We start from the raw sequence: 13,015 nt of genomic DNA, 5'->3' as shown, positions 1-13,015 counted from the left end.
AAGACAATGGTGGCGAGTTCATCCGAAAAGACAAAGCCAAGTCCTTCCCCAACAAGAACAACTTCACCAAGAAGACTCCTACTCGTGGGTTGGTGGTTCAAGAAGAATACCATGAGGATGACGATGATGATGAAAATGGAGAAACAATGGCCATGGCGTCCGTTGCCATTGCTTCCACTCCCTGGGTGTCTCTCTTTGATTCACCCAACGAGAACATCACCGCCAATTGCCTCATGGCTAAAGCTTCCAACAAGGTAACCCCCAACATCAAAACCACCATCATTACTAATCCCTCCTTAGAGGATTGCATTGATGAACATGATGGGCTAATGAGGAAGTAAATGAATTTGAGTCTTTTATGAGTAAGCTCAAGGGCAAATCCAAGAAGCACTTTGTTGCTCTCTTGGAACAACTTGGTGAGGCCAATGACATGATCGAGGCTCACGAAGAAACCATCTCTAAGATGGAAGGTAATAGTCATGACTATGCCGATGAGATATCGGATCTCTCTAATGCTCTTGAGGAAGAGCGTGTGCATCGTTTGACTCTTGAGGAGTCATACAACGATGACCATGCTAAGTTAAAGAAAGATCTTGATCATGCTCTTGTCGTGTCTTGTGTGCTAACTTCCGAGAAGGCTAAACTTGGGGTTGATCATGCTAGACTCAAAGAGGAGTTTGAGATACTTGACAAGGCCCACAAGGTCTTGAAGGGTGCTCACGCTAACCTCAAGGAGTCTCATGCTCAACTCCAAGTTAAGCTAACCAAGGAAAAGGCCACCTTCCCTCATATGGTATTAATTGATAATGCATATGCTACTAACCCATGTTGTGAGCATGTGCATCTTGTGGAGGAGAATGTCAAGTTGAGGGATCAACTTGAGAAAGGCCTTGTGACTTGCATTCAAGGTGAGAAGAACCTCAACGACCTTTTGAGCAATCAAAAGGAAGTTGTGGCCAAGAAGGGAATTGGGTTTGCACCCAAGTCCAAGAACAAGAAGAAGAACGACAAGACCAAACGTCCTCCTCCTCTCAAACAAACTTTTGTGAAAGAGGGAGAGGGTGCTCCTAAGGAGAAGAAGGAAAAAGTGAAGGACGTTGATGTCAAAAAGGGCAAAACCATTTCCTCCAACAAAGCCGGCGACTTTAACCCATCATATGTGTTGTGCCGTGCTAGTGATGGACATGTTTATGCTAAATTTGTTGGTTCTCCTTATGAGTACATTGAATGGTCTATTTGGGTTCCTAAGACCCTAGTTACTAACATCAAAGGACCCATTACTAAATGGGTACCTAAAACCAAGCATTGATCTCTTCTAGGTGTTTGCTTCCGGTGGGGGATCATGGTTGCTCGATAGTGGAGCAACAAATCATATGACCGGGAGCAAGGACTTGGTGGTGGACGTGCAAAAGATTCCATCTATGCCCACCAATGTCGAGTGGGGTGATGCCTCACATTCTAAGGTATTGGGTCTTGGCAAGGTTGTCATTTCTCATGATCTAACGATCGAGAAAGTCATGCTTGTTGAGTCCCTTGCATACAACTTACTTTCCGTTCGTCAACTTGCACTCATGGGCTTTGCCACTTTCTTTGACATTGATACCATGGCCCTCTTGTGGAGCAAGACTCTTAAAGTAGCCTTTGTTGGGCATGTCGAGAACGGTCTATATGTGATAAACTTTTCGGAGCGACCCACTAAGACTACGACATGCCTAATGGCTAAAGTTGATGTGGGATGGCTTTGGCATCGCCGTTTAGCCCACGTCAATATGAGATCTTTGCAAAGTCTTCTCAAGGGGGACCATGTCTGTGGACTAACAAATGTTAGTTTTGCCAAAGACCGTGCTTGCAGTGCTTGTATTGAAGGAAAGCTTCATGAAAAGGCTCACCCTCCCACGACCATCATCTACTCGAAGAGACCCTTGGAGCTCCTTCACATGGATCTCTTTGGGCCCCCCATCATTTGATAGTCTTGGAGGTAGAAAGTATTGCTTGGTGATTGTGGATGATTATTCAAGATACACTTGGGTATACTTCTTCAAGAGGAAGAGTGAGACTCAACAAACCGTCATCGACTTTGCAAATGAAGCTCAACGTCAACATAATGCAAAGATCTTGACAATAAGAAGTGACAACGGCACCGAGTTCAAGAACTACACCTTGGATGAGTTTCTTAGTGATGAGGGGATCAAGCATCAATATGCTGCACCATATACCCCTCAACAAAATGGTGTTGCAGAGAGGAAGAACCGGATGTTGATGGATGCGGCAAGGACCATGATGGCGGAGTTCAAGTCTCCATATAACTTTTGGGCCGAAGCCATCAACACCGCATGTCATGCATCCAATCGGCTCTATCTTCGCAAAGGCTTGAACAATAATCCTTATGAGATACTCACCGGCAACAAGCCCAATCTCAAGTACTTCCGGGTGTTCGGGTGTAAGTGTTTCATTCTCAAGAAAGGTGTTCGTTTGTCTAAATTTGAGGCTAGAGCTTATGAGGGCATATTTGTTGGTTATGCTACAAACTCTCATGCTTACCGTGTTCTCAACAAGTCCACCGGACTCATTGAGGAGACGTGTAACATGGAGTTTGACGAAAATAACGGCTCCCAAGTGGAGCAAAGTGGTACTTGTGATGTAGGTGATGAAATTCCTCCCTAAGCCATAAGAAGAATGGGTATTGGTCATATTCTACCCATTGAGGAACCCCTTGTGGCCGAAGGAGAAGGACAATGCTCCACTCAAGTGGAGCCTTCACCTACTCAAGACCCACACGCTTCCGAAGAACAAAGTGAAGGCCCTCAACCTCGTGAACAATACCAAGGGCAAGATCAATCTCAAGATGGTGGTGAACCTCTAAATGATGCCCAAGGTCAAGTTCTCCCCCTCGAGCAAGTTCAAGATCATGAGCAAGCTCAAGATCAAGAACAAGCTCAAGACGACGCTCAAGATAATCAAGTTAACCCTCCTCCTTCCACATCCGAGGAGGAATTAGAGCGTTGTGCCGTGAAGATTGCTTCCAAACTCACCACCAAAGGCCATCTCATGGAGAATGTGGTTGGAAGCCTTAGAAAGGGGGTAAGCACTCGTAGACAATTAGCAAACTATTGTGAACATCACACGTTTGTCTCTTGTGTTGAACCCCAAAAGGTCTATGAGGCGCTCGAAGACTCGGATTGGCTCAATGCCATGCATGAAGAACTCAACAACTTCAAGAACAACAAGGTGTGGAGATTGGTGCCAAGGCCATCGGGGAACCACAACATCATTGGAACCAAGTGGATTTTCAAGAACAAGAAAGATGCTCATGGGAACATCATTCGCAACAAGGCAAGATTGGTAGCACAAGGCTACTCCCAAGTCGAGGGTATCGACTACGGTGAAACCTTTGCTCCCGTTGCTCGCCTTGAATCCATTCGTTTGTTGATTGCTTATGATTCCCATCACAACTTTAAGTTGCAACAAATGGATGTGAAAAGTGCTTTTCTTAATGGTCCTATTAATGAGTTGGTCTTTGTCAAGCAACCCCCGGGTTCGAGGATCCCTACTTCCCGGATCATGTGTATCAACTCGATAAGGCACTCTATGGCCTTAAACAAGCCCCACGTGCGTGGTATGATCACCTTACCGAGTTGCTACAAGATCGTGGATTTGAGGTGGGGCAAATCGATCCCACTCTTTTTACTAAGAAGGTCAAAGGGGAGTTGTTTGTATGCTAACTATATGTTGATGATATTATCTTTGGTTCCCCTAACAAAGCTTTCAATGAGGAATTTGCCGCTCTAATGACCTCCAAGTTCAAGATGTCTTCGATGGGAGAGTTGAAGTTCTTCCTTGGTTTTGATATCAAACAAAGAAGAGAAGGAACCTTCATCAACCAAGCCAAATATACTCAAGACATGCTAAAAAGATTCAAGCTAAGTGATGTCAAGCCGGCTTCTACTCCAATGTCTACCAAGTGCCAACTAGACATTGATCCCAATGGTAAAGCGGTGGATCAAAAGGTATACCGCTCCATGATTGGCTCCTTGCTTTACCTTTGTGCATCTAGACCAGATATCATGTTGAGTGTGGGAATGTGTGCACGGTTTCAAGCCGCACCAAAGGAAAGTCACTATGTGGCAGTCAAGCGAATCTTTCAATATTTGGCTCATACCCCAAACTTTGGCTTATGGTACCCAAGAGGGGAAAACTTCAAGCTTGAAGGATATACAGATTCTGATTGGGCGGGAGACAAAGTGGATAGGAAGTCCACCTCCGGAGGGTGCCAATTCCTTTGTTGCTCTTTGGTGAGTTTGTCTTCCAAGAGGCAAAGTTGTGTGTCTCTCTCGTCCACCGAAGCGGAATATGTGGCAGCCGGTAGTAGTTGTGCTCAACTCTTATGGATGAGGCAAACTTTAAAGGAGTATGATGTCATTTGTGACAAAGTGCCACTTTGGTGTGATAACTAAAGTGCCATCAAGATTTCTCTCAACCCGGTGCAACACTTCAAGAGGAAGCATATTGAGATTCGGTATCACTTCATTCGGGATCACATTAGGCGAGGGGAGATCGAGCACAAGTATGTCAACACTCATGATAACCTTGCAGATATTTTCACGAAGCCCTTGGATGAAGCAAGATTTCACGAGTTAAGGCATGAGCTAAATATCCTTGATTCGAGCAATGTGACTTGAACCCTTGCACCCTCACCACACTCAACTTGTTGTCTAGTTTAGGTGTAGGCATGGACATAGGGGGAGTGGTTCTCTCAATGAACTCTCCCTCCCCCCATTATGCATAAATAGATCAACTCTTTCACATTAGCCATTTTTGATGGTACTTGTGCTTCAAAGACGACTTTTGGTCATGGGCCCAAGGATAATTCTTCATGGTGCCATACCAACTAACTCAAACATAGGTGGCTCCGGCCACCGCCCTCTCCTTTTTGAGAGGTTGTGTCGCATGGTGGTTTCTCGTTGTTTTTCTGCCTTTGGGTTGTGCATGTTCTTGTGGTGTCCTTTGTGCTAAAAGTTTCCTTGCAAATATCTTCTTCTTTTGTTGATACCTGCTTTTTCTTGAGCTCACGGTACTACTGCAGCCAGCTACAGTACTGCCGCATGTGGGGAGCACGGTACTGCCGCCCCCATGCGGCAGTAAATTTTTACTGCCGCCTGGGAGAGCGGTACTACCGCTTCGGTGCGGTACTTCCGCCCAAGCGGTACTACCGCGATGACATGCGGTACTACCGCACCGTCATAGACGTGTGGGGATAAGGACGGGCAGGGGGAGTTCCAACTCCCCCATACCCATTCGTCTGTTCCCCCACATTGCCTCTCTCTCTCCCATGCTCAAGAACGGGGCCGGCGTCCGTCACCGGATCTCCACCTCCGGCTGCCCTCCCGTGATTCCGTCTGGTGGGATCGTTCCCCACCATGTGCTCTTGCCATGGACCAAGGTCTTTCCCCAACTCCCTCATGTTGTTGTTGTGTTCTTTGCCTCTAGGTTTTTGGGGGAGACTTGTGTGTTCTAGAGATTCTTAGGCTAAATCTATGCAAGAGTAGCATGAATGAGAGTAGTATTGCGTAGGAATTATACTTGTCTTTTTGTCCTGTGCTAGATTTGATCACCGTAGCACCGCCGTGGTTTCGCGGTTCTTTTCAGATTCAAACTGTTGTTTGGATCTGACGCGGTGCGGTACTACCGCCTGTCTGGTGTGGTACTACCGCTAGTCCGGTACTACCGCTCGTCTGGCGCGGTACTACCGCACTCGCCGCGGCACAAAAGTTTTACTACCGCTCCCACCATGGTACTACCGTGACCTTGCACGGTACTATCGTGACTTGGAGTGGTACTAAAAGTTTAGTACCGCAGGCTCTGGCAGTATTACCGTGGATCACATCTATCTCATGGCAACTTTCACGTATACTTTCTATGTGTTTCTTGTGCTTTGCCGTGGTCTTTGCATTGATCCTTTTTGCGTTTCGTGGGTGTTTTGCGTTTGTGTCTCAGGTGGTGGCTCTCACCGTTCCAATCCTAGTCGCGACACGGGCTCCAAGCGTCCGCGCAATCCAGGTGAAGCACCAGAGGGCTCCACTGCCCCCAAGCGCCATATCAAGACATCCGCTAGCAAGCACAAGGAACCTGCTAAGGGCATGGACGAGATATCCCAATCTGAGTTCGTCCGGGGCAGCTCAACCCGTAGGTGAACCCTCGTGCTACTGTCAAAGGTTGTGAGTTGTTTTGGAACAAGCAACAGACTCTCACTTATCTGGATGTCATCAAGAACAAGCAGAATACCTATGTGGATGTCAAATGGATAGAAATGCATCAACCGAGGAAGGACAAGCATCTTGAGTACTTTGGAGAAGCTCTGGACTTGGTGGAGCAGTTTGGTATTGAACATGTGATCTGTTTTCACCTTGACTATGACCCTGAGCTCATCTGTCAGTTCTTTGCCTCAGTATACTTTCACCATGATGAGGAGCGGAGGATGACCTGGATGACCAATGGCCGAAAGATGACTGCTACTTGGAAGGAGTTCATGGACCTGCTCCACGTTCCTGATGACGGGCTCAACACTCCCGTGGGTGTTCGCCCCCATGCTAATCCTGAGTCTGCTAACAAGGACAAGCTTCAGCCATACTATGTTGAGAAGGCGCTTCCCAAAGGCAAGTCAGGGTGGGTGCTCAACTCCTTTCTGGATATCATGTATCGCATCTTCCACAACTCTTTGTTCTCTCGCATTGGTGACAAGGACAAGGTTCATGCCTATATGGTGGATATGATGCTCCTATGCGAGGAGGCTCGTGTGTCTAAGACTCAGCCACTTGATGTCTCACACGTCATGTGGTGTGAGCTTCGGTTTGCAGTGTTCAACCGCAAGGTGCCTATCTATGGGCCCTATCTGTTTCTGCTGATCTCGAAGACTTGGGAGAAGATGTTCCCTGGTGAGGAGTTCCTTGCTCCAGACTGGATTCGACATGATCCCATCTGTCTCCGTGTCAAGCCCAACTGGGCCAACACTACTACTCATGCTGAGGTGTCTGCTGCTAGGGCTGCTGTTGATGAGGAGGATGCTGGCGCAGAGGATGTTGCTGAGGGCCGTGCTGCCAGGTCTTCCCATAGTTCCTCTATGCCCTCGTGGGCCGAGAAACTTAAAGACAAGATGAAGACTCTTTTCTGCATGCAAGCTAAGGGGCAGTACAGGACTCACGTGGCATCCAAGGAGAGTCGTCGCCGGGACAAGAAGATCTTGCAGCTGTATGGCGAGGATGTGTCTGGGGGTTCTGAGGATCGCATCACTCCAGAGGCCGAGTGGATGGAGAAGCAAGGATATAGGTGGACTGATTCTGAGGAGGACGTCGAGGAGACCATCCCTGCCGCCGAGGAGTCTGACGAGGAGCGTTGGGATGAGTTCCCTGCTTGAGCCACCCCTTGTGTGTAGGTGTCCTCTCTGCCTTTTTGGCGTCTCGATGCCAAAGGGGGAGAGAGTGTAGGGGGGATTTGCGAGTCGTGTGTCGTCGTTCGAGTTCGGTGTGTTTGCTGCTTTCTCGTTTGAACCTCGTTTCAGTTGCTTTGAACCTCGTTTCAGTTGCTTTGGGTTGCTTTACTTCAGATGGTGTAAGACATATGCACTCTATCTATCTTAGCGAGCTCGTGATATATTGTGCTACCTTTGTGCTATGCTCTGCTTAGATGTTAGTTATCATGCCTTTGTCTCTAAAATATAGGGGGAGTGTTGATCCTAGGTTATGTGCTATGCAGTCCAAAGCATCCATCTAGATTGCACACACATCTAGGGGGAGCACGTCTATATTCTAGAGAGGAGGGGTTTGCCTTTGCTCAATATTATCTCATCTATGTGCAAATCCCGTATTGTCATCAATCCACCAAAAAGGGGGAGATTGTAAGGGCATATTTATCCCTTAGGTGTTTTGGTGATTGATGACAATGCTTTTGCAGACTAATTGTGTGCCTTGAGTTTCTCAGACGTTACATCACTAGGCATGCGACGGTTCGGTGCTCCTCAAAGACTATTGAAGACGGCATTGTTCTACGTTTCTTTTTGGTGGATTTGAGTCGTAGGAGAGCCGTACTATTAAGAGGGGGTCCGCGTCGGAAAGGTTCGGGTGGAATCATCACTTACACGTTTCCTACCTTGCCTCCACCTTTCCCTTGCACTTTGGAGCTTACCTCCGTTATCCTCTCTGTGCTTGCTCTGACGGCTACTCCTGAACTTGCGGTAGTACTGCTCTATGGAGAGGTAGTATCTCAAGCACCTGCGGTAGTACCGCTGGGGTTCACGGTAGTACCGCTCCTATGAGTACCGTGGCTCCTAGGCCTAGTGCTGCTCTGGTACGGTAGTAGGGGCAGATGTAATTTTTTACATATCCGCCCACACGGTAGTACCACACGTCCAGCGCGGTAGTACCGCGGGAGCCCACGGTAGTACTACTCCCCTGGAGTCGTAGTACTGTGGCCCTCATACCTAGTACCGCTGCGTCGCGGTAGTAGGAGCAGATGTAATTGTTGACATCCGCGCCTCAACAGTAGTACCGCGCCTCATGCGCGGTAGTACCGCGCGCGGCCCGGCTCAGCTAGGTTACGGTAGTACCGCGTCTTAGCGGTAGTACCGCGTCGGATTTTTGCACTGTTTCATTTTCAGCGGAAGTAGGCACGGATGTATTTTTATTCATCCGCGCTCTTCGTAGGCTAGGACTTTCCTGCCTTGCGGTAGTACCGCAAGGGGGAGCGGTTGTACCGCGCTAGCGGAAGTACTGCTCTCAGTCAGGCAAGTCCCAACCTCTGCTGCTACCGCGGAAGTACTGTGGTCCACCACGGTAGTACCGCGTGGCCTTGCGGTAGTACCACGCTCCTGGAGCGGTAGTACCGCATGTCGCAGGCTGAACATGTGGATAACAGTTGGATCTCTTCCATGACTATAAAGGGGCGTCTCCTACCTCTAGTTGACTACCTCTTCTACCTCCAAGCTCCATTGTTGCTCCAAGCTCCATTTTCGCCCGATCTCTCTCGCTAGCCAATCAAACTTGTTGATTTGCTCGGGATTAGTTGAGAAGGCCTCGATCTACACTTCCACCAAGAGAGATTTGATTCCCCCACTTATCCCTAGCGGGTCTTGTTACTCTTGGGTGTTTGAGCACCCTAGACGGTTGAGGTCACCTCGAAGCCATACTCCATTGTGGTGAAGCTTCATGGTGTTGTTGGGAGCCTCCAATTGTTGTGGAGATTGCCCCAACCTTGTTTGTAAAGGTTCGGTCGCCGCCTTCAAGGGCACCAATAGTGGAATCATGGCATCTCACACTGTGTGAGGGCGTGAGGAGATTACGGTGGCCCTAGTGGCTTCTTGGCTAGCATTGTGCCTCCACACCGCTCTAACGGAGACGTACTTCCCTTTAAAAGTAAGGAACTTCGGTAACACGTCCTCGTCTCCACCGGCTCCACTCTTGGTTATTTCGTGCTTTTACTTTTGCAAGCTTACTTGTGTTGTATCTATTGCTTGCTTGTGTGCTAGTTGTCATTGCATCGTATAGGTTGTTCAAATAGTTGCGTATTTAGACAACCTATTTTGTTGCAAGGTTTAAATTGATAAAGAAAAGCTTAAAAATTGTTAGTTGCCTATTCACCCCCCCTATAGTCAACCATATCAATCCTTTCAATTGGTATCAGAGCCTTGTCTCTTTATTAATGACTTTACCATCCGAAGAGTATGGTTGACACCATAGACGGTGCGGAGGAGCACACCGGTGTGAATCCTATCTCGTCTACGGGCGATGGGGGAACCTCGGTCTCTCATGAGGAATTCAATGTGGCTCTAGACACATTGAAAGACTCCATGACGACCAAGGTTGAAAGCATGTTTACTAAATTTCTTGAAGGACTTAAACTGTCCACCTCGCCGGTGAAAGTGGGTGATCCCACTAACAAGGTGACGGATGCTACCTCCGACAAGGGGGAAACTAACAGTGAAAAGAGTCCTTCTACTAGTGGTAGAAATGGCACCGGCATCTTTGCCCATGTGGAACCTCCAATTTATGGAGGACCGATTCCCTCTACTCATTTAAATCATGCCGGTCCTCCTCCTAAGATTGTGAAAAATGAGGATTTTGATTCTTGGGTGTATCGTTTCAAGCGTCATTTAAAACATGTGAATACTAATCTTTGGAGAATCATTGAAGAAGGTTTCTATCCACATGACCCAAGCAACTTCACCCCTCGAGAAGCCGTGGATAATCAATTCAATGAGAGTGCTCTCTTCATCATCCAAGATGCAATCCTTCCCGAAGATCTCCCTCATCTTCGACCTCATGCCATGGCCAAAGACGCATGGCAATGCGTTGTGTCTCTCTATCGAGGAAGTGCTAGCATTCAACGCTCCAACTATGAAGTGGTACAAGATGAAGCCTATGAGTTTGCAATTAAAGAAGATGAAGAACCTCGTGAGCTCTTTTGAAGAGCGACCAAACTCGCGGTATCACTCCGAGATCATGGGAGCAAGGACACGGATGACAATTGGATCAAGCGCAAGTTCCTCAAGGCCATGATGCCCTACAACAAGGCCATTTCCTCTGTCATTCGTCAAAGACCGGACTTCCACTCCATGACTTGGAGTGAAGTGTTGGATGAGTTCATTGCAATGACCATTTTGGACAAGACTGCCGACAATGCGGTGCTCCATTCCCAAAGGGGAAAGAATCCCAACCTTGCTTTGAAGGCCAAGGTTAGTGTGGAAGAAGAGGAAGAAGAGGAAGATGAGGAGAGCAACCCCGAAGACACCAAATATGATTATCATGAGCACATGGCTCTTGCTTCAAGACAATTTTGGAGCAAGAAGAATACAAGACCCAACTTCAACAAGAACAACTCAAGTGGCGTCAAGGGCAAGCAACGAGTTAGAACTTGCTTCAACTATGGCAATGTGAGCCATTTCGTTGCGGATTGTCCTTACGAGAAGCGGGAAGACAATGGTGGCGAGTTCATCTGAAAAGACAAAGCCAAGTCCTTCCCCAACAAGAACAACTTCACCAAGAAGACTCCTACTCGTGGGTTGGTGGTTCAAGAAGAATACCTTGAGGATGACGATGATGATGAAAATGGAGAAGCGATGGCCATGGCGTCCGTTGCCATTGCTTCCACTCCCCGGGTGTCTCTCTTTGATTCACCCAACGAGAACATCACCGCCAAGTGCCTCATGGCTAAAGCTTCCAACAAGGTAACCCCCAACATCAAAACCACCATCATTACTAATCCCTCCTTAGAGGATTGCATTGATGAACATGATGGGTCTAATGAGGAAGTGAATGAATTCGAGTCTTTTATGAGTAAGCTCAAGGGCAAATCCAAGAAGCACTTTGTTGCTCTCTTGGAACAACTTGGTGAGGCCAATGACATGATCGAGGCTCATGAAGAAACCATCTCTAAGATGGAAGGTAATAGTCGTGACTATGCCGATGAGATATCGGATCTCTCTAATGCCCTTGAGGAAGAGCGTGTGCATCGTTTGACTCTTGAGGAGTCATACAACGATGACCATGCTAAGTTAAAGAAAGATCTTGATCATGCTCTTGTCTTGTCTCCTGTGCTAACTTCCGAGAAGGCTAAACTTGGGGTTGATCATTCTAGACTCAAAGAGGAGTTTGAGATACTTGACAAGGCCCACAAGGTCTTGAAGGGTGCTCACGCTAACCTCAAGGAGTCTCATGCTCAACTCCAAGTTAAGCTAACCAAGGAAAAGGCCACCTTCCCTCATATGGTATTAATTGATAATGCATATGCTACTAACCCATGTTGTGAGCATGTGCATCTTGTGGAGGAGAATGCCAAGTTGAGGGATCAACTTGAGAAAGGCCTTGTGACTTGCATTCAAGGTGAGAAGAACCTCAACGACCTTTTGAGCAATCAAAAGGAAGTTGTGGCCAAGAAGGGAATTGGGTTTGCACCCAAGTCCAAGAACAAGAAGAAGAACGACAAGACCAAACATCCTCCTCCTCTCAAGCAAACTTTTGTGAAGGAGGGAGAGGGTGCTCCTAAGGAGAAGAAGGAAAAAGTGAAGGACGTTGATGTCAAAAAGGGCAAAACCATTTCCTCCAACAAAGCCGGCGACTTTAACCCATCATATGTGTTGTGCCGTGCTAGTGATGGACATGTTTATGCTAAATTTGTTGGTTCTCCTTATGAGTACATTGAATGGTCTATTTGGGTTCCTAAGACCCTAGTTACTAACATCAAAGGACCCATTACTAAATGGGTACCTAAAACCAAGCATTGATCTCTTGTAGGTGTTTGCTTCCGGTGGGGGATCATGGTTGCTCGATAGTGGAGCAACAAATCATATGACCGGGAGCAAGGACTTGGTGGTGGACATGCAAAAGATTCCATCTATGCCCACCAATGTCGAGTGGGGTGATGCCTCACATTCTAAGGTATTGGGTCTTGGCAAGGTTTTCATTTGTCATGATCTAACGATCAAGAAAGTCATGCTTGTTAAGTCCATTGCATACAATTTACTTTCCGTTCGTCAACTTGCACTCATGGGCTTTGCCACTTTCTTTGACAATGATACCATGTCCCTCTTGTGCAGTAAGACTCTTAAAGTAGCCTTTGTTGGGCATGTCGAGAATGGTCTATATGTGATAAACTTTTCGGATCGACCCACTAAGACTGCGACATGCCTAATGGCTAAAGTTGACGTGGGATGGCTTTGGCATCGCCATTTAGCCCACGTCAATATGAGATCTTTGCAAAGTCTTCTCAAGGGGGACCATGTCCGTGGACTAACAAATGTTAGTTTTGCCAAAGACCGTGCTTGCAGTGCTTGTATTGCAGGAAAGCTTCATGAAAAGGCTCACCCTCCCACGACCATCATCTACTCGAAGAGACCCTTGGAGCTCCTTCACATGGATCTCTTTGGTCCCCCCATCATTTGATAGTCTTGGAGGTAGAAAGTATTGCTTGGTGATTGTGGATGATTATTCAATATGCACTTGGGTATACTTCTTCAAGAGGAAGAGTG

This window comes from Triticum aestivum, chromosome 2B (genome assembly GCF_018294505.1).
Source record: "Triticum aestivum cultivar Chinese Spring chromosome 2B, IWGSC CS RefSeq v2.1, whole genome shotgun sequence".
NCBI lineage: Eukaryota > Viridiplantae > Streptophyta > Magnoliopsida > Poales > Poaceae > Triticum > Triticum aestivum.
The sequence above is the reverse complement of the archived record's forward strand: the minus strand, read 5'-3'. Positions refer to the sequence as shown.